At 39.1% G+C, this 26,518-nt stretch overlaps 1 protein-coding gene across 1 annotated transcript in view; it reads right to left on the bottom strand.

The window, feature by feature from the left end:
• The window catches only part of OCA2 (OCA2 melanosomal transmembrane protein), a 192,084-nt gene that overhangs the window by 17,003 nt on the left and 148,563 nt on the right, over positions 1-26,518 (bottom strand). The window lies entirely within an intron of this gene.

Raw genomic sequence — 26,518 nt, 5'->3', positions numbered from 1 at the left:
TAACTAGTGTGTTGCTGTTGACACTCCCAGAGTATATAGCTCAGGCTTTACAAAGAAACAGAATAATGAAGTTCCATTTACCAAAATATTTTAAAGCAGCTGTATGACTCAGTAAATGGTCTCTAACAAAGTCCAAATAAAAGCAGTTTAATCAATGTACTGCTCAGACGCATACCTGAAACATGAAAACATTGCTGAAGTAGGGAATAATTTATCATTACCACTCAAAGTGATAACACTTTTGATGCAGTTTGTATTCCAAGTAGTTATATATTCTGAATACTGTTCAGAAATCTCACAAAGAAAACAAAATTAATATTCCAACAGCGTACCTCATATCTGAAAAGTTAAATTATTTTTACCATGAAGAATAATATCTGACAAAATAGAAAGAGAAAGAGGAATTCTTGTATTTCTTTGTTGGAATCATTAAAACATGAAAAATATATTTGAGGGTTTTTCTAAAATGCAACTACATCATTAGTTTGCATCAAATGTACTTTGCTCTGGTAATTACAATGGAAATAACTTGCACAAGGGTCAGTGAAGTAATTAATGATAAGCTTCAGCAAGTATTTAGTATTTCAGATTCTTCTGTGCATTGATAAACTAATTGCTAGCACTTCAGAGTATACATTGACTAAATATACTTTGCTTCAGAAAAATACACTCACTAAATTTTCTGTACAATGTTCAAAACATGGGATAATCTTAGTAACCATTTAAGTGAGGAGATATTTATTCTAAAGTCTGACTAATAGGATGACAGAACATTAAAATCCATAAAAACATATGAAGTTGTTAGAGATTTAACCAATGCCTTTCTGAATTTCAGTGTATCAGATATAAAGCTTCTCTTCCAAGGTCTGCATGTACACGCACTTATGGGAGGGAAAGGAAGTAAGTTTGCCCTGCATGGGCCATGAGAAAGATATACATTACTTGTTGCCTATTTCTCCTTGTGAAGAGCATAAATTTTGTACACTATTCAGAGCATCAGGTGGGGTCAGCTCTACACTCTGATGCAGGTAATTTAGCTGTCCTCCACAGCAGTTTATGTAAATGTGCCCCCAAAATAAGATTTTCCTCAACTAAATTGTGATGCAAACTACTACAGTCAAGTGCAGATTTAATTTCAGGTTTCAGTTTGGCCCTCAACCTACTTTCTTTTTCCTCTTCAGTGACAGAAACTTTAAAAATACTGTATAATACCAAAGTAATTCATTCTCTCACCAGCAAAATCACTGTCACTAAAGTCTCCACTGACCTCTTAAATGAAACTAGAAACAACATACCTTCCTCATCCTCCCAGCTGAGTAACTGGCTTTGCCACTGCCACCTCTACTCTCCTTGGGTTTGGAAGCGGCTTCATCTTCTAGCTCTCCTCTGAGGTCTCTAACATGCTTCAGAGGATTTTCTCTTGTTGAAGAGGTGCTGTTCTTGATCCTTCTCCCTCTTCCTCTGCCTCTCATCTCTAGGAAATTTCACCACAGACTACAGTTCAACAGTGTTCCCTGTGTTGACAATTCGCTGATCTCACTCTCTCAGATTAAGCCAACCTCACTCTGCTCAAAGCAAAGTTTGCCATGTCTTTACAGACCTCTAGCTATCAGTTTACTCTAAATGCCTGGCTAGCACGGTTCTTGGTCTTTTTCCCTGCAAATTTTCCCTTTACTTCCTTTCTTCATAGCACTATCATTGCTGTCCTTAGCCTCGCACATGTTTTTAGTCAGTTTTGATTCAGATCTCTCTTAAGACCCTCATATCCAATGTATCTCTAAAAACCTTGCAGATTATTTCTGCATAACTGTTCTTTCCTGTCTATTCACATAACTCAAATGCTAACCTAGGACTCTCTTTTCTCAATTCCTCAACATCCTTTTCTCTGGTCTCAAGAAGTACCAGGGATTATTCTCCAACTCCAACAGTTCAACTATTTCAAGACCCTCTTTGCATCCCTCCACTAGCACTCCTTGGCACAAAGCAGACACTTTTCCAACTTTCAAAGATTATCAAGGCCTGCTCCACCCCATTTATTATCTCTTTATTCTCAGTGAAATGTTTCAGCTGCATCCTGATGTCAGCCCTCATCACCATTTGTCATATTTCATATTAGTACCTTTCTCCCACGATGCTTCCCAACACTAGTAGGAATCCCCTGCAAAGTTACCTCGTTATTGTTCCTCCACTCTCTGTTTTTCCCTGACACAGTTGGCAGTACATAGTCAGTATCTTATTACATTTCTCTATGTTTTTCTTTCAGTGGAGAAACACAGAGAAATCACTTCACTTCACCTAACACTGGATGTCCAAAACTGAGGTATGTATTCTGAGCTAGAGATCAGTCTATGCAATCATCAGTTAAGCACTTATATTATATGCATACACTAGGATGGAAGTGCCTATCTCCAGATCAACTTGCACGTTTTGTCCAATTATACTTAGAACATCTGATAAAAGAGATAACCTCTTTCTACAAATCTTGTTCTTGCTATGTCCCCCACAACATGTCCCCAAAACAAGGGCCCCCAAGAATACAAGCATAGATGACAACAGAAGCCCCACAGTTATCAACACAAATCAAGAAAGATCAATTATTCATGGCTAAAGGAAAGCCCTCTTCAGCACTGGACTGCACTGGTTTTTAGGGCATAATAAAGAGAACAGAGAAGAGGTATCCAGTGTATGTAAAATATTCTATACATGGTGAAAATGCAAAGGAGGTAAGAAGAAGGTATGAAAACAGCTACAGCTTCTATACGAATGACAGCAAACAAACAGAAAGGGAAATGCTCCAGCACTTGGTCCCTCACATCTGATCAGTGCCAATGCTTATCTGTAGCAGGTCCTTCCTCACCTTTGGTAGAGAAAGAGCTCTGCTCTTTTATTTTCCATTCAGAAACTTCTGCTACCACAACTCCATAATCACTTGTAAAGTATTACCTTTTACTATATAACTAAGTAAGTTAAAATTTTAAGGAGCAATGTGTGCGCGTGTGTGTTTTCTGCTCCAACATTTCCACATGATAAAGTGACTGATACTGTAGCACCAAGCCAAAGTAAAGTTAGATGCAACAAATAAGACATCTGTGATACTATTCTCTATTTGTATTGACCATACATGATATACAGAATGGGCTAAATACCTCATTTTATTAGCCTAAATTAGGTGAGATGAATCCTATTCTTTGTATCCATCACTATCGATGTGTCTTATATTCAGATTAAAAGTTTGCTGGACAGGTGCCATTTACACAGCCTTTTTACAGTGCCTCACTTTTTTTACTCTGCAGGGCCTTGACAAGAACTAGGCACCGGGGTAACAGCAACTGCAAGAATCAGCACAACAAACCCAAATGGAATAAACTGTTCTGGGTCATGAACATGCACATGAATGTGACCCTCATGAAACTGCCTGTACAGTAACCTCACTTTGTACTAGTACAGAATAAATCTGAAGTGCAATATGTTTCTAAAAGAAGCCAAAAGAAATGCTTACCAGAAGAAACACAATGGTCTCCACAAACAGAGCTGATATCAAAAGAGCAATGAAGTATCCTGTGATATCAAAGATTTTGCCTTCACTGTTCCAGTTCCCAATTCTGGCAATCAAGAGTAATTTAATTAGAATATATTATGCTAGCCTCAGGGACTGACAAATAACTCCTATGGTCTGAGAAAGTGAACTTCTGTTGTATGAATTTATATATCCACATCTTCTTTGGTAATGTATGTTTCTGTGGATTACATTTAAACTAAACACTAAAAGAAAAAAGGTGGTATCAGCAATCAACAGATGTAAATTAAAGTAAAAATACTGACAGATTGCAGATATTGCTAGATTAACCACATTGTTTTGGGCAGCTGCCCAAGAGACATTTGCTGTTTTATAAGTAGCCTTGTAATCACCTACCAGCAAAGTATAGCTCCTTCACACAGACGACAGTTTCTTACATTAGACTTCTTGTATCACCTCCTGGGTTATGCCACATTACTGCATCGTCATATAAATTCTGTATGTAATCCAATAGTGCCTACAGTGACAGCACACAGCCTAAATGCTCTATTAAGAAAAAATGTGTTCTTTCACAGGAAGAGGTGAAACAAACATACAAGAGATTCTGGAAATGTCATTATACCTTGACAGAAAATAATTTTTTCTAATTCAGCTCCATCATTAGTCATACTTGCATTTGCTTAAGAAATGCCTAACTCTTTAAGAGATATGAGCAACAGCTGATATTTTCAAAAGGGCTTACTCTGGCCTAATTCTGCCCTCCCCCCAAGCTCAATGGAAAAATGTCCATTAGCTTCAACTGGGACATTATTAGGCCAACAACACATACTTTCAACAAGCACACATTGTTTTGTTTTTAAAAACAAGACAAAGACAAAAAAAAACAGTTCAGCTTCTGATTTTTCCATCTATCTCAAGAACAAGGTTAAGAGCAGTGGAGCATGGCATGAACCTCATCATAATGAATGAAATGGAGCTCCTTAGTCCGGAGTGCCTTCCTGCCTTCTTCCATCTCCCCAGTGCTTAAGCCAATCCAGCTTATGGGTCTTAGTCTTTCGTCACCACACTTAGAGCCTGAGGGCTTACTGAACAGCAGTAACTACTGTTGCCTTAAGATATTAAACTCAATTACCTCCTGCACTGAGGGCTCCTGAAAAACTAGGTATGCTGCTAATTTCAGGATTTATTCTGTTGTCTCTGAAGGTGTTTCCACAGTATGGACACACTGTCAGTTTGGTTTGCCCAGTATTTGGCTCCAGGGTGCTCATCCCTGAATTTACACCAGTTGACAAGTATGCCCTAATCTAAAATGAATCAAATGATTCCTTTGGCAAGAAAACCCAGACTTGCTGATTTTCCACATTCTGCCATGGCTGCCCTTAAAGGTAGGATTTTTTTACAGCAAGGTAGCTTGCTCAGGATGTATGTCTTTGCAGTCACAGCAAAGACCATAGAGCAATGTAGACAGGGCTGAGCTAGCACTACATCTGGAAGCAGAGAACTGATAGCAGACTAGTTCCAACAGGATGGAGATCAGGGCAGGCTGGTTCTCAGGTGCTCCCACTGCTGGGCTGCAACTCCACTGCTCCTGCTGCTCAAGGTCAGGAACATCCACATTACACTGAAGTCATCTGACACATCCTGGATTTGAATTCCTTGGGTGGGATTCAGCTCCAGATTCAGCCACCTAAACTCAGGTGCCTATTATTTATCCATCTATGCGGGAGATGGCTATTGAAGTTCGAACTGCAGGCAGTGGAGATCTAGCCAACACAGCCAGCGGAACCTGCAGAGCTGGCTATCATCCTACACTGATACCTGTGCTTGGGAAGCTGAAGAGCTTTTTAGAGATGGCTGAAAAATTTTTGAGGAGAAACAAAATTTACTTTCTTTTATTGTTAAATAGATTGACAAAGTCAGACTAGGAGCTATTATAGTCAGCTTTACCTATTTTTCCATGGTTAAATCATGCCTTCCTTCCCCTATGAGTTTCCATAAAGATGCATAAAGCACAGACTATCTCTCTGTAAACAGCCACCTTTTATGGCAGTGAAGTTAGAAGATAAGGCAGACCACATTATTCTATACCACTGTCAACACACCCAAGGCCCCACTATTATCTAAGGCTTACTTGCAAAGCTGCCCCATTTATTGCTCATCCCTACAGTAGTAAACAACTCTTTTGATGATCACACACAGGAAACTAGGCAGCTAATGCAGACCTAAGTTGCCTGTAAATCCAAAATTCCATAATTTCCTGTTGATTTCTAATGCAGGAACCATCAGATGCCAGCAGACATAACAGGTATGCCTTATAGACAAACTTCTATACCCTACATGGCTCTAATGTTATCAGAATCTTCAAGATAGAGGACATCCGAAGGCCAAAATTCTCCAAGCTGTTATTATAGGAGTATTTTACCATGTGCTCTGTTACTTTCAAGGAAATATTATAGGAGTTTTTTACCATGTGCCCTGTTACTTTCAAGGAAATTCCCTTCTCTCTGGTGCCAGCCAGCATTTGACCAAAAGGTTGGGCTCAAAGTATCTCTCTAACACATTGTCTCATCACTCAGCTTTATTGAAGGTACCATTAGATTTTTTTTAATGAGAAATCCTCCAAACAAAACATTTTACTGATGTAGCTAACAGACCATGTAGGCAAAAACATTTTTAAAATCCCATATATTTCCCAATTTATATTTTTGGCCCCAGTCCAGCAAAGTACTTAAACCACCTATATTCTTTCGATTTGGACATGGCTGCAAGGGAAGCAACTGGGACAACAGACCCTGTGCCTTGCCGGAACGCCCAGAAGAAGCGGTGGGTGATTGTTGTGGGGGACTCCCTGCTGCAGGGGACAGAGGCACCTGTCTGCCGACCTGACCTCATGTCTAGAGAGGTTTCTTGCCTGCCAAGGGCTCGCGTACAAGATGTCATGGAAAGACTGCCAAGGCTTGTCCACTCGTCAGACTATTACCCTCTGCTGCTCTTCCATGTGGGCACTAATGACACCAAGGGCAAACTGGAGACCATCAAGCAGGATTTCAGAGCTCTGGGGATGGTGGTCAGGGATCTGGGAGCCCAGGTCTTCTCCTCAATCCTGCCAGTGAGGGGGATGGATGAGAGGAGGAGAAGACGGACATTCCAAGTTAACGACTGGCTGCGCCGCTGGGGTTGGCAACAGGGTTTTGGTTTTTACGACCATGGGACCCTGTTTGAAGATTGACAACTGATGGAAGAGATGGGATCCACCTCACTAAGCGGGGCACACGTGTCTTTGCCAACAGGTTGGCCAACCTGGTAAGGAGGGCTTTAAACTAGGAAAGATGGGGGAAGGGGAGAGTTATAGTGCCAGGGTAGTTGGCAAAAGACAGCTCAAGTTGGGATGCCTCCAGCAGGTGAATGCAGCCAGGGAAGTGCACATGGGACATAGCTATGGAGGATCCTCTTGTATCCCTCCTGGGAAACCTGCATGCTAAATCACCTCTCTGAAATGCCTGTACACCCATGCAGGCAGCATGGGGAATAAACAGGAAGAACTAGAGATCTGTGTGCGGTCACAGGGCCATGATCTCATTGCAATTACAGAGACATGGTGGGATAGTTCACATGACTGGAGTGCTGTCATGGATGGCTACATGCTTTTTAGGAAAGACAGGCCAGGAAGGCAAGGTGGTGGAGTTGCTCTTTGTGAGAGAGCAACTGGAATGTATTGAGCTGTGCCTAGGGGTGGATGAAGAGCGAGTCAAGAGCTTATGGGTAAGGATTAAAGGGCAGGCTAACATGGGCGACACTGTTGTGGGTGTTTACTACAGGCCACCTGATCAGGAAGAGGAAGTGGCGGAGGCCTTCTACAGACAGCTGGAAGTAGCCTCACGATCCCAGGCCCTGGTTCTCATGGGGGACTTCAACCACCCTGATATCTGCTGGAGAGACAACACAGCTAGGCACAAACAGTCCCGGATGTTCCTGCAGAGCATTGGTGACAATTTCTTGACACAGGAGCCCACAAGGAGAAGTGTGCTGCTGGACCTTGTTTTAACAAACAAAGAAGGACTGGTTGAAGATGTGAAGGTCGGGGGCAGCCTTGGCTGCAGTGACCATGAGATGGTGGAGTTCAGGATCCTGCAAGGAGGAGGCAGGACAATAAGTAGCATCGCAACCCTGGACTTCAGGAGAGCAAACTTTGGCCTCTTCAGGGACCTGCTTGGGGGAATGCCATGGCTTACGGCCCTAGAAGGAAGGGGGGTCCAAGAGAGCTGGTTAATATTCAAGCATCACTTCCTCCAAGCTCCAGATCGGTGCATCCCTATGAGTAAGAAGTCAAGCAAAGGGGGCAGGAGACCTGCGAGGATGAGCAAGGAGTTCCTGGCAAAACTCAAACAGAAGAAGGAAGTATACAGAAGGTGGAAAGGGGGACAGGCCACTTGGGAGGAATATAGGAACGTTGTCAGAGTATGCAGGGATGTGACGAGGAAGGCTAAGGCCTGTTTGGAATTAAATCTGGCAAGGGATGTGAAGGACAAGAAGAAGGGCTTCTTTAAATACATCAGTAGCAAAAGGAAGACTAGGGAAAATGTGGGCCCGCTGCTGAATGGGGTGGGTGCCCTGGTGACGAAGGATGCAGAGAAGGCAGAGTTACTGAATGCCTTCTTTGCTTCAGTCTTTACTGCTCAGGCCAGCCCTCAGGAACCCCAGACCGTCGAGGCAAGAGAGAAAGTCTGGAGAAAGGAAGACTTTCCCTTGGTGGAGGAGGATCGGGTTAGAGATCATTTAGGCAAACTTGATACCCACAGATCCATGGGCCCTAATGGGATGCATACACAAGTGCTGAAGGAGCTGGCAGATGTTATTGCTAGGCCACTCTCCATCATCTTTGAAACGTCATGGAGGAAAGGAGAGTTGCTTGAGGACTGGAAGAAAGCCAGTGTCACCCCAGTCTGCAAAAAGGGCAAGAAGAAGGACCCAGGGAACTACAGGCCAGGCAGCCTCACCTCCATCCCTGGAAAGGTGATGGAGCAGCTCATCCTGGAGGCCATCTCCAAGCATGTGGAGGAAAAGAAGGTGATCAGGAGTAGTCAGCATGGCTTCACCAAGGGGAAATCATGCTTAACCAATCTGATAGCCTTCTATGATGGGGTGACTGGCTGGGTAGATGAGGGGAGAGCAGTGAATGTTGTCTACCTTGACTTCAGCAAGGCTTCCGATGCTGTCTCCCATAACATCCTCATAGGGAAGCTCAGGAAGTGTGGGTTAGATGAGTGGACAGTGAGGTGGACTGAGAACTGGCTGAATGGCAGAGCTCGGAGGGTTGTGATCAGTGGCGCAGCCTAGTTGGAGGCCTGTAGCTAGCAGTGTTCCCCAGGGGTCAGTACTGGGTCCAGTCTTGTTCAACTTCTTCATCAGTGACCTGGAGGAAGGGACAGAGTGACCCTCAGCAAGTCTGCTGATGATACAAAACTGGGAGGAATGGCTGATGCACCAGAGGGCTGTGCTGCCATTCAGAGGGACCTGGACAGGCTGGAGAGCTGGGTGGAGAGGAACCTCATGAAGTTCAACAAAGGCAAGTGCAGGGTCCTGCACCTAGGGAGGAATAACCCCATGCACCAGGACAGGTTGGGGGCTGACCTGCTGGAAAGCAGCTCTGCGCAGAAGGACCTGGGAGTGCTGGTGGACACCAAGTTAAGCATGAGGCAGCAATGTGCCCTTGTGGCGAAGAAGGCCAATGGTATCCTGGGGTGCATGAGGAAGAGTGTTGCCAGCAGGTGGAGGCAGGTGATCCTCCCCCTCTCCTCAGCCCTGGTGAGGCCACATATGGAGTACTGTGTCCAGTTCTGGGCTCCCCAGTACAAGAAGGATGTGGCACTACTGGAGCAAGTCCAGCAAAGGGCTACAAAGATGATTAGGGGAGTGGAGAATCTCTCTTAGGAGGAAAGGCTGAGAGAGCTGGGCCTGTTTAGCCTAGAAAAGAGAAGGCTGAGAGGAGATTTTATTAACATGTCCAAATATCTAAAGGGAAGGTGTCAAGAGGGTGGAGCAAGACTCTTTTCAGTGGTGCCCAGCAACAGGACGCGAGACAAAGGGCACAAACTGAAACACAGGAAGTTGCATCTGAACATGAGGAAAAACTTCTTCACTGTGAGGGTGACAGAGCACTGGAACAGGTTGCCCAGAGAGGTTTTGGAGTCTCCTTCTCTGGAGATATTCAAAACCCACCTGGACGCGATCCTGTGCAACATGCTCTAGGTGACCCTGCTTGAGCAGGGAGGTTGGACTAGATGATCTCCAGAGGTCCCTTCCAACCTCACTCATTCTGTAATTCTGTGATTTTAATGGATTATTCACATACTTAAAATTAGGTATTTTTGTGTGCAGCCATGGGATCTGGAATTTATTTGTGCATCATTATGAATTTGAATAATGAAGGCAAATGATGTCATACTCACAATCTATATGAGTGATATCATGAAGACAGAGAAGACATTAACCTCAGGTTTACCACTGATTTTGACTTTCAGCAGGGCTTATGTTGGGTGCATTTGCTCTTAAATTCAAATTCTTCCAATTTGTGTCAGTCATTGTTCTCACTGGTTTTGAAAATCATGTGGGAATATTTCTAATCACCCTTGGTTCAATAAAAGCAATCTTCATTGTGGTCACAATCTACAATGACTGTTTTGTTCTCAAACTATCTGTAACAAGACCTGGAAATAGTAAAAGTAAAGAAAAATCACAGTTTACGCATTGAAAGCCCTGGGCAATAATCAGGCAGCATTTGATTTATTTTTCTTGCACTGGGAAGTTTTTGACAATTCTAATGTTAAATAGCAATGCAATTAATTAAATCCCTAACAGCTTTGCCATTGGAATACATAACTGGATGTGTGTAGAATGCATTCCCCTCTGAACAAGCATCATGCTTCTATGAATTATATGATTTATGACAAGTATTAGCATGTAATAGCACTGAGAATATTTCCATTTCAAAGTATTTTATCATTTTCAGCAGGAATTTATTTCTGACAACAAAAATATTTCAGCTGCTTTTGTCAAAATGATAAATTATACATAAATGGTCATATTTAATGATAAATTTTGCAAAAATGAGATACTTAAAATTAGTCTCATATTTAGGGTTTAACTGACTCATTTTTCAGAAGTAGCTTTAGGTGCTCTTCTTCTAACGGGAAAAAAAATAGAGCGATTATTTAGGAACTTAACAAGGGATGTGGGAAGCCAGGCAAACAACCATTAGACTGGAAACTCAGGGTAGAAGGTGGAAGATTACTATGAATCTGATGGAGAAAAATTATTCTGTGACAACAGACGTCTCTATGAGCAATAAACATAAATGGCTAATATTGCACTTCCTGTGCAGTAAAAATTTCCACAAGTTGATACAGCTTTAAGGTTCCCATTTTGTGCATGATCAAACTTGAAAGTTATGCAGATTATTATGTCTGTTAACAATGCACCATTCACACAGAAATCACTCTCACTTAGTTTGAAATTTGCAGTAGTTATGCATTATGAGCTTATTATTTTAATATATTCCAGTGTAAATCTGACAAATGCAAAAGAAATTAAAGAAAAATATGATACATAACAACAGAAGTATGAAAATATATTCAAAATTTTCACTGGGATGAAAACTCTAAGATGGAAGCAAACATAGCAAAAGGGTTATTTCCAACTTACTAAATGACTTACTGCTAAAGAAGTTTAGGTTGTCAACTAAATATACTTTTAGTTGGGATCACAAAAGCAAGTCATTTTCCTTCTGTTTTTACTTTCTAAATAACACTAGACAAATGATGCCTGCTAGCTGCATGTGTATTTTTTTGTAAAAAGAAATACAACTACTGTAACTAGCCACCTAAGCATCAGCCCCTAAATAGCAGGCAGTTGCTTAAAATGGAGATTACCATTTAAAACTCTTTACTTAATTAAGATATAGAATCTGTCTTGGCAGAAGCCTACCAAAAAGTCCTCACCACTGACCCAATAGGTATGCAGAAGCTTGCGAAGCTGCCTTTATCTCTGCCTTTCTTATTCTTCTCACACATCTCTGTGGGAGAAGAAAACACTATCTAGTACTGGGCAGGAAATGACCCAGGAAGAGATAAATAGATGGGAAAGGCAGATCAACAATAAGAGACAAAGAAAAGAAAAAGTAGACAGTAGAAGGCAAAATGAACATAGATGGATGTGTTGCAATAACTTACACTGAGTTTTAATGTACAGAGTTTTTCAGTGTACAGGGTTTCTACATTAAAATGTTCCTATCTAGGCTGTTGCTTGTTTTTCTCTTTTGCATTTTCATTTGAAAAATCTTTTGTGCAATGCCAATGTACACAGGATGAGGCTGGGATTCAGCTCCAGATTCAAGCCCACGGAGATGTGAACTATATGAGAGCTTTTTGTCTAAGTTCCCATTGTGGCCAATGGAAATTCTAATCAATAGAGTAAAAAGTGTTTAGAGCAAATGCCTCCACTGCAGGATGAGGCAAACCACACTTTAGATTCCACTGAGTCTACTGGTGAGACATTCAAATCAATTGCTAAAATGGCCTGCAGTGCCAGTGGAGTTGTGAAGTGTGTCCCAACCAGCTCCCAGCTGCCACTTGAGAAGGACACAGGTCCCATGTGTCTTGTGTCATATCTGTGAGACCCATGAAGATGTCTTGGATACAGGACTGGATGAATATGTACGTTTACACAAGTGAATCAAGCCTTACTTCCCCATCAGGAGCTCCAGTGGGAGCTTAAGACAATTAGCTCAGATAACATCAGGTATTTTAATCAAAGCTGAATACCATCCTCAGGTTCACTACTGTATTGAGAGTCAAGATATTTTTGTTACATGAAGACAGCCAGAGTATAAACTGTATTAAAATAGTGCACTCGTTGGCTTTTTGTTCTACGCTTTTCAGGAATAAAAATAACCCAGGAAATTTAGTGCTTGCACTGGTCAATAATATTTGAAGATTCCATTAGAATGGTTTCAAGACTAAATTATTTTAAAATCAATGTGGATTTGATTTATTTGTTTCTCAAGTGAAGTGTTAATTAAAAATCTGAAATATTAATTTTTAATTAAATATCCCATATTTATGTATGGCTAATTACTTCCAGTTACTGTGTCTTTCACAGACGTGCCCACATTCATGCATAAATTCCACTAAAAACTGTCGAGATAAACTTAGTTTTACCTTTTAGCTCTCATGCATCAGAAAGTAGTAAAAGTAATGTGTCGTATTATTGATGCAGGGGGGGGGGTGTATGTGCTATATAGTGCAGGCTTTATCTGAAATGTTATAAATCAGCTTATACATGTGGTTTACCTAAGATGCAATTTATATTATCTACTTTTAAGCTGTAATAGCATAGGGTTCTTTTTAGTCAGCTGAATGAAGGGAACTTGCAGAAGGTAATTCTTCCCATCCTAGGATATCCATTTAAGATGTCAGGAAAAATCTTCCCCCTGAAGTTACCTTTTCCTCTCCACTGACTGCAGAAGGAACATAAATGAATTGCTTAAATTAAATGGATGAACTCAGGCATGATGAGTCACATCCCAAGTCAAATATCCTTTTTTCAACAGTCATCTTGTTGTCTACATGGAAAATGAGGAAAATTCGGGCATGACATGACCATGGGGAAATTTTCTAACTTCTGTGAGATGAAGTTTGACCCAAAAGGGGAGCCACAAGGTCACTTGCCACGCTAAACTTCTTTCAAAATTGTATCATATAAAATTAATAGAGGTTCATACAAATTTAGGTATGCACACTATCTTTCCATGGTGTCTTAGTGTTAAGCGTACACCAGACGAAACAGTCCGTGAACACTGCTTACTGCGGTAAAGCTACACTATGTCTGATTTTCAGTTACACTTAAAGCTGTCCAGGCCCCGGGGGCCCCAGCAGCCCTCACCATCCCTGCCCACCCTGGGCTCCCCCATCCCAGCCCCAGCCCCATCACAGCCCAGCCTGGTGCCGTCAGTCGCTGCCCTGCAGCGCTGCAGCGGTGCCGGCTCCAGCCCTGCTGCTGTATGTCGGACAACCACGTGTTTTAGCAAATGCTGGGTTTTTTTACTACTCATCTGAACTAAAAATGTTTATTTGAATCATTTTTTTGGTACTAGAATAGTCCAGGAATTAGGTGCTTTTCTGAAAGAATCATTCAAACTTCTACATAACCAGAAGTCTTACACATTTTCAGATCCGTAACTCTACTCCCTCTCCAACAGTAATTACGATAAGCACTGGCTTATCGTGCTTAATTATTTCAGTAATTTTTTTATTGTATTTATTAATAGAGTTACATTCACTGTCTCAAAACTTATGGAAAAGCTGACCATTCATTTGGAATTTGTTTCTATCTCTTCCTTTCTGAACAGCTGTAGAAATTAATATTTTTATGGCAATTTACTCTGTGCATACAGAAGTGTCAATTATTTTTAACCTCGAGACTAAGAGAAGACACATCGTCTGTCACTGAACTCTTGAGTTTGACACTAAAGTTCTTCCATTAAAAAGAAGTTATTAGAGCAACATGAAGACATACACAATCAATCTGTCAAAAATGATATTTCTGTAAAACCTTCAAAAAGAAAACCTTTCTTGTCAAATAGGCACAATTTGGAGGTGGCAGATTCTAGCTTTAAAATTAAAGCCCAGAGAACTTTGCTCCCATGTCCCTGATGGATAATAGCAATTTTTAAAAATAATACTACATTTAAGTAATAAAATGTGACAGTCTATGTACTGTACAGGAATACTGCCATGTTTCTAATAATATTACCCATTAGGCCAAATCAGTGATTGTGACAGTGTCTAAAAATGAGGCATAATCTAGCCTGCCTTTTTTCTGTTACAGTTTATATAAATATATAATGTTATATTTTGCTCTATGAATATATTAGTGGCCACCTGTTAGGTTACAATAGTCAATGGAAATAGTCCATGGGAATATCACTATCAACAACTTTTTCCAAAGTCTTCTGAATTTTGCTAAAAGAGACCATTGGCTTCAATAGGTCCTGACTGAAGCAGCAAAAGCAGAGGAGTCCATGGTAAGTCGTAAGTCTACATTTGGCTATTCTCCCAGTCACTGTAAATAGTCTTTACAGCCTTCAGCAGTATGTTATACATAAGAAATACAGCAGAATAAATTATTCATAATTTTTAAAAGAAGGTAAAGACTTGAAAAATATATGAAATAAATAATGATCCTCATCCGCTTTTATTAGCTTTTGCAACTGTTTTTCTTTGAATACTTTTGCTGTTCTCTTGTGGCCTTAGTTTTGTTCTTTCCCTCCCTGGTGTGATTATTCATGGCTATACTGCTTGCCTTCTTTCTTTTACGTTTCCTTTATCACTGCCACTACAGGTAGACCTCCTGCTCTTGCTGAGAAGAGCACACTTTTCAGATTTTAAAAGCTTCTCATTACACTGGGAGAAGCAAAAATGGAATTCAGTCTATTTAGGAGTGAATTCCTTTCAAGGCACATGAAATTTCAGTCACAATGAAACAATTCTGTAAACAAGGTTTCCATGAATAGTGTGGACAGCATCTGAGGACCAGTCCAATAAATTTTTTCGAACAGGTGGGCCAACACCTGGATGGGGCAAATATTTTCAGTTATATAACAGACTAAATCACAGTGTTTCAGTAGAGCTTCTGAATCTGCTTTCAAAAGCCAAGAATTTAGGCAAAAGGCAAAAATTTAGAACCCTCCTAGAAGATACCCTGTGAAAATAAACAAAATCTTAACATCAAGAGAAGCAAACGTAGTAGAAGTAGCCACTGTCTTTCAGACAGTGGAATAGGGAAAGAGAGGAAAAACCCTTGAGCATATAAAAGTTATAAAATACATGGCTGAGAAACCAGTGTAAAAGAAGAAATAAAGGTTTCCAGAAAGTTCTGTTCCATACACAAACCCCCACACAGAGAATTTGCAATATTTACCAAGATTATTTAAAGCCCTTTTTTTTTCTTTTTATGCTTGTGCTATTTGCACTGGCCTGAATAGCAATAACATATGGCTACCCAAAGGCAGGATCTGGTCTGACCACCTAAAACACAGAAAATACAGCTCTTGTGCTTTACATAAGAACATGGTCAACAATGTCAACCCCAAAGCTAGTCTCAAAATGATTAACTACTTTTGGACCTGGTGCCAGTCAAGAACCAGTAACAAGCCACATACAGTTACATTGTTTAGGTGTCCATGGATGTATGTTTTAATGTACAAGCTAATACAGACTATAAGGCCCCAAGACAGATGGGCTCCTCACTGAAATTCAAAGGAAGAGGCAAGAGTTTTGTACCTCATTCAAGCAGTTATTTATTACTCAGTCAAGCACAGGAGATGACTCCTAGCATAACAGATATATTTACATGTCAATGAAAGGAAAACAATTTTTACCCTAATTAAAGGAACAAGATTATTTCCTGCTTAAAGAGAGAATAGGAGTTTCCAGAAAGAAAATAAAACCAGCCTGGACTTCCTAGTAAACCTGAAAGGGGCAATATGAACCCTGATGGTCACAGGGAGAAGGGGAGAGGGCACAAGAGCTGATGTAATTTCAAAAATTGTCTGAACATTTCAGAAAAATATGCTTTCAACAGCATGGACTTGCTCTTTTTTAGCCTTCTGGTTCATTTCTTATCACGGATTTTGCAATATTTTACCACTGTAGTTTAAGATATGTCCAAGACTTCCAGCATCTATGACAAACATCTCCTTTTTATAAATATTTTCTAAACCAAATTAATAAAATCAATTTATTAGATTTAGATTAACACTGTTAGATTGTTAGATTTTCCCTCTTGTATAACATACAGCTTTTTCACTACTACACAGCACACAGGCCAAATTGGCACCACATCTATCAAAAGCAGACCGTTTCCTTTTCCATGCATGGCATGAACTGAGGTGGTAACAGGGAAGAAATTCCACCCAACTGCTTGCTCCAAGACAAGGTAGAGGAAAACAGCAAAGATTCCTTCAGCCCTATTTCTCTTCCTGCCAGAAATATTCCTCTAATCTTAGCTAGCCAAATGAGCCGGGCGTGATTATCAATGAGTGGAGTTACTCAAAAGAGACTGCAGAGTCTCTAGCCTTTCCTTTCACATGAACCTACTCAAGCCTTGCAAGGCACTAGCAAACCTGTCATTTAGTGATCTGCAAAGAAACACGAGTGCTAGACCACAACGGCAGGAGAGAGGTGGACACAATAATCCTGCATGTGTGGCCCACATTTTCATTAACACTACTAACATTGATGGATCATCTAGAGAAATAGTGCACTGACCTCTTTTAACTACAGAAAATACCTCTAATTTAACAGGCTCCAGTTTTTAGTCTTTTAGTTTTTATATCACAGTCATGACAAGCCTATCAGCATAATGATACATATGACCTTTATTTTGTGCCTTTTTAGAGTTTAACAAAAACATATCTACCTCAATGCAAAAACAAAAACTACCACACAAAGCTCCAAATTAACACCACCTTGTTGTTGTAGAAGTTCAGTCAAATACAGAGGTTTCCCATTTTCACTCCAGATGCACCTCAAACTGGATAACACACACCTGAATTATCATAGTTTATATCTAACCATAAAATGCTACACATTTGGAAATAGTACTGCTCAAACTAGATTAGAGGCTCTGGTAGAACCCAAATTCAGTGAAATTAAAAATGAGGCAATTTTAAAAGGCAGGTGCCTTTTAAAAGCCTGCAAGAACAATGAATATTCTCAAGGAATTCCAGCCCATATCAGCAGTGATAAAATATCAGTCCTCGTGGTCAGACATGCCAGCAGGGGAAGCGCTTTCTTTAAACTCCATCACTTACCAGTGAAAAATTGTTCCCTCCAGATTTTTCTAGTATTTCATTCTTTAAGCTTTTACATGACTTGGGTGACTACTATTTTAAGAGAAGCAGAGGAAGCACTGTGCTTTTCTTTGGATCAGACATTCTGATTTTCAAATCTGCTTTTCAGCACCAATCATAATCTGCTGTTAAAACCTGGGTCTTCAGGGACACTTCAAGAATCTTTCCATAAAAATATGATTCTCTTCATTTAAAATGAGTATGGCATGGAAGTTTCACAAAGTTAGAGACTAAATTCTGAACTAACTTTTCTAGAACTAACTTTTCTTTGCTGACAAAAAAAGCACTTCCCAAGACCAACCCATCTCAATCACCTAAAAGTAGTAAGATTTTTTATTCTCTTCAGCTTTCTTTCTAGGTTATTAGGAAAATAAATGCAAAAACACTTGAGTAATTTAAACAAAAAAAAACTGCCTGCCAATAAACAATCTCTTTGTTACTGCAATGTTCATTTATGTAACAACCCTCACAGTTCTTGAAAGAGGAATTAATTCAGAAAAGTCTTACAGCCTTGCCTTTTGCAGAAAGTCATCTATGGAAACAGCATCATCATACTAGAGCATAAAGAAACAAGACCAGATTTTAAACCTTTCACAGATATCAGTCTAAGGCAAAGAATGAACTTTTCCTTCACAGATACTGTTTAAATCCCCATTTTACAGGAAGAGATAATTTATTGTTTGGGACTCCCTAATAAAAAGACAATAAATGTGATTTCTTAAAATACCCATAGAGTGAGCTAACTGTGGATTAGCTACAGGAATCACTCCATCCTGATGCACAGCTGATGCTCATGTGTTTCAACAGTCATCTGCATGTCAAAACTCATTAAATTTCACAATTCAACACAAGGGCATGAGAGAAAAGGACCAAAACAGATATAGGTGAAGAATAAGAAGTTAAAAGTCAACCAGCTGAGAAGTTTTGTTTAGCATTAATTGCAGTACATGAAGCCTTGCTCCAGAATATTAGCAGTATTAGTCTCTAAAGGGGCTGCATTCTAGCTGTGTGCCAGGTCCCTTCTGAAATGAGACCTGGATGCACACCAGCCTCTCTCATCCTTCCTTCTCCCTCCATCTCCTCTTCCCATACCTCCATTGCATTGGCTTCTATAGGAAGGAAACCTAAACAAGTATGCTAGATGGGAGCTGCAACACATTCCAGCCCATTTCCCAAACTAGGAGACTCAGGGACAAGGACCCAGGGATGAAGGACCATATTACCTCACATCAGCACCATGCACCTTAAAATCCCTTTAGATACGGTCAAGTCTTTCTTTAGAACTCAATAAATGAGGATTTTCTTCATTTTCCTAGTTATACAGCTGGCCTATGATTCTAAAACATGAACCAGCCAGACATAAAGGTTTCCATGAACCCCACTTAATAATTTTGCATGTTATAAGCAGACTTAAGCCAAGGTTCATGGTAGGAATGCATCTCCTTCTAGTGACACTGCTCCTGGTGATGGGTTCTGATAACACGAACACCACAGTGTAGTGGAGAAAACAGACCAAAGAACGTGGTCATTAACTGTGTTGAGAGTTTAAGAAAACCTGTACATGTTTAAAAGTTGGTGGTGTTGGCCAGAAGTTAGCTAAGCAGATGAACATGTTGTTCTTTTATTAAAAAATGTGCTATCATTCCTTCAAAATACTTTTAGAAATATCTGTTAGGAGAAGCCAAAAGACATTGCTATGCTGTCTTTGTCTTTTCCCCTGTAGGGAACTAAGGACTAGCATTTCCATACCGGCTTGCATGAAAGCTGGCTCTTCACATTTTCGGAATGCTCCCCCATAACTCCTGTTTTGTTTAATCTAACATGTTCTTTGCTATTCTTTAGCTTCTCCTTGCCCTCTTTAATGAATTTAACATAAAATTAGAAAATGCTGGTTTGGTGTAGACAAGAATGGGGTTCCTCTTGACAAACTTTACCTGTCTAAAGTTCCAGGCTCCCTTTATACTCAATATAGATAGGCATATCCAGAGAACAATCCATCTCAAGTATTTTAAATACATACTTGGAATATATTGCTCTTTGGAAGTGCTTAGGCAAATTCGTTTACCATAGATTAATAACTTCTGATTGCCTATAATGTCAGGAAAGACTATTCCTGTCCCAGTGGGTTGTATCAGCCTAATGACATAACTAGCATAGACACATTAGGGGAAAACTTTATGCTTGCTTTCATGAGGGAAGACAAAATCCAAGATATCTTCAGAATCTTTGCATAAGACAGTCTATGTAAGAGTACAACAGTACAAACACAGTAGGGTATCCATTTTCTGACAATGACAAAAAATATCTAGAAATCATTACTGCTAAAATTATTTTCATTCCAAGTGCTGTTTGGATGTTATTAGATATTGATTCAGTTGGTAGCCTGTATTTAGAAAAGGTGACCAAGAATGGGTTATGGTCAATGTTACAAAAATACAGACATATATTACATTTTACCACTCTCCTCATTGTTCATTGGTTGATTTTATAGGTCATGTTAAATCACATTACACCAGTCATGACTTATGGCATCCACTGAACACGATTTCTAACAGAGTACTCTATAAACGTGGTCACTCATATAATTTGTACATTTAGTAGGAGCACTAGCATGATTATAAGTTCTCCAGGACCAGACCTCACTCTTCCATCCATACCAGATGCCACTATTGTGTTTTTCAGAGTATAAGTATCCTGCATTTCTGCTAACAATAAAAATTAAGTTCTAAGTAGTTTTTAGTGTGATCCAAAGCAGTATTTCTCTTATAGTCCATTTTTGGAGTATTTATTTTCCTTATGTGCCTAACCGATAAGTAATGTCATTTATGTCAAAATATCTGCAAGTGGATGGATAACTTTATGCGTATTATGTATAAGTTTAATATTGCACTATATATATATTAATATTTATATAATAATATATAGTATATAATATACATATTGGTCATGTATATATAATATATAATTATACAAAATGCATACACTATTATTTTATATATAATTATAAAAATATACACAATATATATTTTACAATATATAAATAATATTTATATATTGTTTAATATGTTTAATATTGCACAAAAGAAAAAGGTACATCTGCAAATAACCCAGAAATGTGAGGAATTTGTATCTATGCAACTTGAGGGGAAGACATGTTTGAATTACATTCATTACTTATTCACATGACAGACCAAGATGGCTTTGAACCTTGTCCACTAATCCTCCTGAATGCAACCTTTTAAATTTGTGAGCACCTGAAAGAATTTGAGTTCCAAAGAATTACTGATTTTCAAGAAAACAACCTTCTGCACAGAATTTCTATGTCACATTTGGCGCAACTCCTCCCCCAGTTTATATCTTCTTGGAACCCACACAAGCAAGATTTAATACAGAGGTTCTGGAGAGTACTTACATGTATAAAAATAGCAGACTTTGGAAGGCAAGGGGTAGCTTGGACTTATCTCTCTCTTTTTTTTTATATATAAACACTTATATCAAGAGCTAGTTTGACTTTCATGACTATTATGCTGTAGTCATATGAAGCCAGAAAGAGTAGTTTTATGTTAGTGGAAGGGAGAGCTATCTGAATTCCCATAAGGTGACAAAGAGATATATACCAGACCTCCTAAATGGCATGTGGAATTTCAGAATTTAAGGAACATTTTTGAGCATGAAGAAAGCTCATTCACCTCTTGCCTTGATATGGTTTGTTTCTATTATTCAATTTTCTTTTTTTTTTTTCTAGAAAAAATCTTTCTAAATGAATTTCTGTATCTGATAGGCCTTACACAGTCAAGAATCTTGATGGTATGGAGGGTCACAATGATTTCACTCACTTGAGGTACTAATATTCGTGGCTTGACCAGTGCTGACCCATACACAGAACTGATGGCAATAAAAGTTTGATTCCATTTCCTATCGTGTTTCATATATACACATTGTGTACTCATGACGTATACAATTTACAATCCCTTTTTTAAACCATTTTGGAGACCTTCAGCATGAAAGTCCTGAAATTCTCAGAAGAATTCATTATTGAGGGGCTTCTGAGAAGTTCTTCAGTTAATAATGTTTTGATCTAGATGTATTATACAAATTGAGTATTAAACTTTTTTGTAATTTGTACTTTAAGCTAAATAAATTTGTTGCATATTTCACATTGTACAATTATTTGCTTCCTTGCTTGAAAACCTCACTTAATTAACTGATGCAGTGCAAGAATTAATTGGATATTTTAAAGTCAAACGTGTTATTTGAAAACTATTTGGGGCGTATTTGTTTTTTCGCAAGTATTCAAATAATTTAAATGAGAAGAACAATACAGAAGAATTACATGTAAGACTGAATCAAATTCCCTTTTCAACACAAACAGATATTTGCAAAAAGTTTCATTCTTATACAGACACTATTTTCAATACTAATCTTGGATGTCATTGCATACCACAATGATTTTGCAAAATTGCACTGGAAGTATTAGACTAGTTTTACATGGGTCAGTAGGGTCAAGGGCAGGGTCACCATACTGAGGGACCTGGACAGCCTGAAGGAATGGGCCAACAGGAACTCCATGAAATTAAACAAGGACAAATGCCAAGTCCTGCCCCAGGGAAGGAAGAGAGAGCCCTGGCAGTGATATAGCCTGGGGGCAGAGGGGCTGGGGAGCAGCTCTGCAGGGAAGGCCCTGGGGGCCCTGGCAGGCAGCAAACTGCTGCTGTCCTGCATGGGCAGGAGCACAGCACATAGACTGAGGGAAGGGATCATCCCCCTCTACACAGCACTCTTCAGACGACGTCTAGAGCACTGTGTCCAGTTTTGGGCTCCCCAGTACAGGAAAGGCATGGCAAACCAGAGCAAGCTCAGTGCAGGGCCCCCAAGGTGGTGGGGGCTGGAGCACTTGTCCCATGAGGAGAAGTCGGGGGAGCTGGGCTTGCTCCGCCTGGGGAAGTGATGGCTTTGGGGGAACCAAACAGCCCTCCAGCACCTACGAGGTGTCATCGAGGAGATGGAGCCAGGCTCCTCACAGTAGGGCATAGAAAGAGAGAGAGAGAGACAACGGACACAAGTTGAAACAAGAGGGGAGAAATTTTTCGCTGCCTGTCAGGCAATGGAGCAGGTTGTCCAGACAGGCTGTGCCATTTCCATCCTTGGAGATGTTCAAGACCTGACTGGACAAAGCCCTGAGCTACCTGGTCTGATCCTGACTCTGCAGACCCATAGCTAATCCAGCTTTGTGCAGGAGGTTGGACAAGAGAGCTCCTGATGTTTCTTACTACCTGAATTTTTCTGTGATCCTATGATTAGATGCTACTTCCATGAGTTTACCCCATAGTAGTAAAGTGCTGATGCATGTGTATTGGAGGACTGGCACTTTCTATGGGGTCCAATAAAACACTGAATAATTTCAATTGCCTTTTAAATGTCATCTGTCCTATGATTAGAGGATGATACATACATATTCCATAAAAATACTATTGTCTTTTAAAACTTAATACCTGATTCACATAACCTTATTTAAAGCTGAGTTAAATGCTGAATATTTAATTTCTGTATACTTTCCTTAACTGGAAATTAATTTGCTAATTCAAAAAGGACTTCACAGAAAAAAAGAAAAAAAAAAAAAGCAAAAAGCAATTACTTGTATAGACCAAAGAATTCAAAGGTTTTTACTGTAATTAGAAAACAAAAGAGCGCATTGAACTCCATGACAAATTATACATAATACAGATAAATCCTCTTTCAAGTTGGAAAAGAATCTTCATATTTAAGGGTTTAAACTATTAAAATTCTTTGTTCCTTTTTCCTAAAAATAAACAAAAACACTAGTTCACATTTCCATTCATGGTGTTTCTTGATCCTAAAAAAAGAAAACTTCCAAAAAAGCCCCCCATAACTTAAAAATTATTCTTAGAAGGGTTTATACCACACTGTATTGCAAGAATACTAGCTTTTTTTTTTTGGGGGGGGGGGTCAAACTCAAACTATGCAACTATCAAAAATAATCAACATTCACTTTATTCAACTGCCATGGATGCCAATGTAACATTTGTTTGAGAGCAGCCTTTTGGTCAACACTGACAATTTAAAATCTTGCACTGACTATTCTTGGGTAGCTGAAAGAAAATTGACATCCTTCTTTACAATCCCAGAAGAGAATATAATGTTGAAAGATGAATACATGCTGAAATACTTTCCTGTTTGAGTGTTTAGTTGAAAGTCAACAGATTGTCTATAACTGTGTCCTAGTGACATAGTGAATAGGATGTTAAAATCTAAATGACATTTGTTAAGCTCAGTTCCCTAGGTCTAACAGTAAATATAGATTTTTCATGTATAATCAGATTTTTAATCTATGATTAAAATGAAACAATTCAAAAAAGACTTGTAACATTCACCTTACACTTTCAAAAAAAGAAATTAAGATAAAGATGAAGAAAGCTGGTGCAAAAAATGAAAAGATGTGGATATTTAAAGATAGCAATTTTGTGAAGCAAAAATTGTGCGACATTAAAACTTGTCCAAATTTTAATTGTACATTAACTTATGTTTTTTGAGGGGGCTCTGCTCAAGTGTTGCATTTGTACTTATCAGAACAGAAGAAATCTGTTATCATGTCAAATATCAACCTTTAACCCATGATTACTCTTCCTTGCTGGTCAGAAGAGTAGTGGGAAATGAAATTGAGCTAACTCGTGTATCATAATCATTAACCAATTCTCAACAGTTCATTGAGTCTTTGGTTAGAAACTTTGAGCATGCCAAAATTCTTATCTTCTGGAGCTGTACAGCTGATCAGAAAGCCCACAGATGAATTGTATTCAAGTGTTGGAATACAGCATTGTTCAGCTGAAGTCTCCATCACCAAAATCCATACCCCAGATAACAGGATTCTTTTTATTCTGATCAGATTCAGCCTCAGAACAGCAACAGTGTTTGGAAGATAGCAGCATTAATAACAAGGAAATAGGGAACATGACACTAAACAAACTGGAATGAACAGGACTACTGCCGTCTAACACATAGTCCAGTAAAGAGCTTTACATATGGCTATGGATATGGTTTCACAGAGCTTATTGTTTTTTAAAACAGCTGTTTTTAATATGTTGTATAAATAGGATACACAGAGGGTAGCAACAGAACATCACATTTGTCCTCCCACGTGCTTGAATGACAGTTCTCATGGGAAGATTGCTTCACAGTCTTTATGGGTGAGTGCTCTCAAGCAGAAATAAACAGGATAGCCTACTGTAAATATTTTTGCTGTAAATTTCCCCTAAGTTCTATGACGAAAATAAATTCTCTCTTAAGCTATTATCAGAAACCAATATTTTTGACACTTCTAAATTATTGTTACTCCCAGTGAAGATAAAGAATATTAATTCAGCTATTCAGATGCCATATCAAGGGAGAGGAATGACAAAAGAATGCAAAATCTGAAAATATGTACAATGCTTTCAGGATCATGACCAGCTAACCTTACCACTGTAATCTAAATTAGGTCCTCTAGGCTCATATCCTATTCCTCTAGGCAGACTGATTTCCTCATGTATCAGATCATTTCTCCCCATATACTTATCCCATTATATAAAGTTACCTTATCCATTTTTCCCTTGCCCATATATTCCCCACCATGATATATTCACAGTCAGCCAAAATTTGCTTGAAATAAAATTAGTGCATTGCTGATAATACTCACTTTCTTTTCCTGTCAAATAGCTTGAGCACTTATCTGTGATTTTTTATCACATCATGTATCACAGACAGTGGTGATAAGTATTGAATTGCAATAGGGTGAAGGAACATGCATTATTTTATATGTTTGTGAGATACTATATACATTTATAAGATTATAAATGTATTTCTTAAAGAGAAAATTAAAATTGAGCTGACAACTGTATTAGCAAGTAGAAATAGATAATTAAAGCTCCTGCAGCAATAAGCTCGTCTCATGCTAGGAAGTTAGCATCAACTTTTTCCTTGGTAACAAGAAGATTTCTGTGGATCATTTTCATATTCCCTAGGGCAGATTAACCTAGTGGAATGCCATTTCACAGCAAAAAAACCTCACAGCAAATATAGGTTTGTAAAAAACTAACATATAATGAAGCACCCAGGTTAGCAGAGACATCTACAATGCTATTTCTCTTCTTCTGTTCCTGGAGAAAACCAAATCTCTCTTGATTATTCTACAGTTGTAATAGATACAAAATCACTGTGTTAACCTCTGGAAATCATTCTGGCAACAGAACGATACTGTCCAACAAGACTATTTGACCATTTGCTAAGAGAAATAGTTCTGTCTTACACTGGGGTTTTCCCTTATGTTAATTAGTCTTATTTATGATTTAAGGTTTCTCTGATAATTAAAATAAAACACATAATATACATATAATCTTTCCCTGCCTTCTGCATATTCATATATGCTGTCACTGAGCTATTACTTTTGTATTATTAACACATCTGATGTTTTCTACAGGGTCAAGACTACCAAACAGAATTGCTCTTCTCTCCAGAAACATCATGCTCATTTGTTTGCTCTGCTGTTTACTCTTGACCATGCCCATCAAGCATCCTGCTGCTCTCTATCTCCTCTCCCAAACCCCACTGACTCACAATTATATCTGTTTTTACCATTTTAATATTCGTCTTTGTGATCATCTACTAATCCTCTTACTTGATCTCATATCACACCCATTTGTCTTTCACCTCTGCCCATTGGTGATATGTTAACTAGAAACACAGAGTGGGAAAAGTAAAAGAACTACCATTGCAGGGGTGGGAGGAGGAACAGGTAAACTCATGCTCTGTGAAAGAAAGTAACATGAAAGCCAAAGGACACCTGTATTTAACACTGAACAGCAAAATAGAAAGGAATTTGAAATGATATAGCTTAATCAAATAGTTCAGGATTTTGTATTTAAACATACATTTGTAACATGAAAAAAATATAAGGGGACTAAGCCTGGAATATTGTGTTCACAGCCCTGCCTTCTGGATTACTAGAAGGATAACGACAAAATGGAGGACAAATGATTTTTCAGCAGGAAAGTTTAAAGCATATAAATACAGTCTGATGAAGCAATTTCCAAGGTGGA

Source organism: Apteryx mantelli, chromosome 1 (genome assembly GCF_036417845.1).
Source record: "Apteryx mantelli isolate bAptMan1 chromosome 1, bAptMan1.hap1, whole genome shotgun sequence".
Taxonomy (NCBI): domain Eukaryota; kingdom Metazoa; phylum Chordata; class Aves; order Apterygiformes; family Apterygidae; genus Apteryx; species Apteryx mantelli.
Note: the sequence above shows the minus strand (reverse complement) of the source record. Positions and strands in the feature narration are given on the sequence as shown.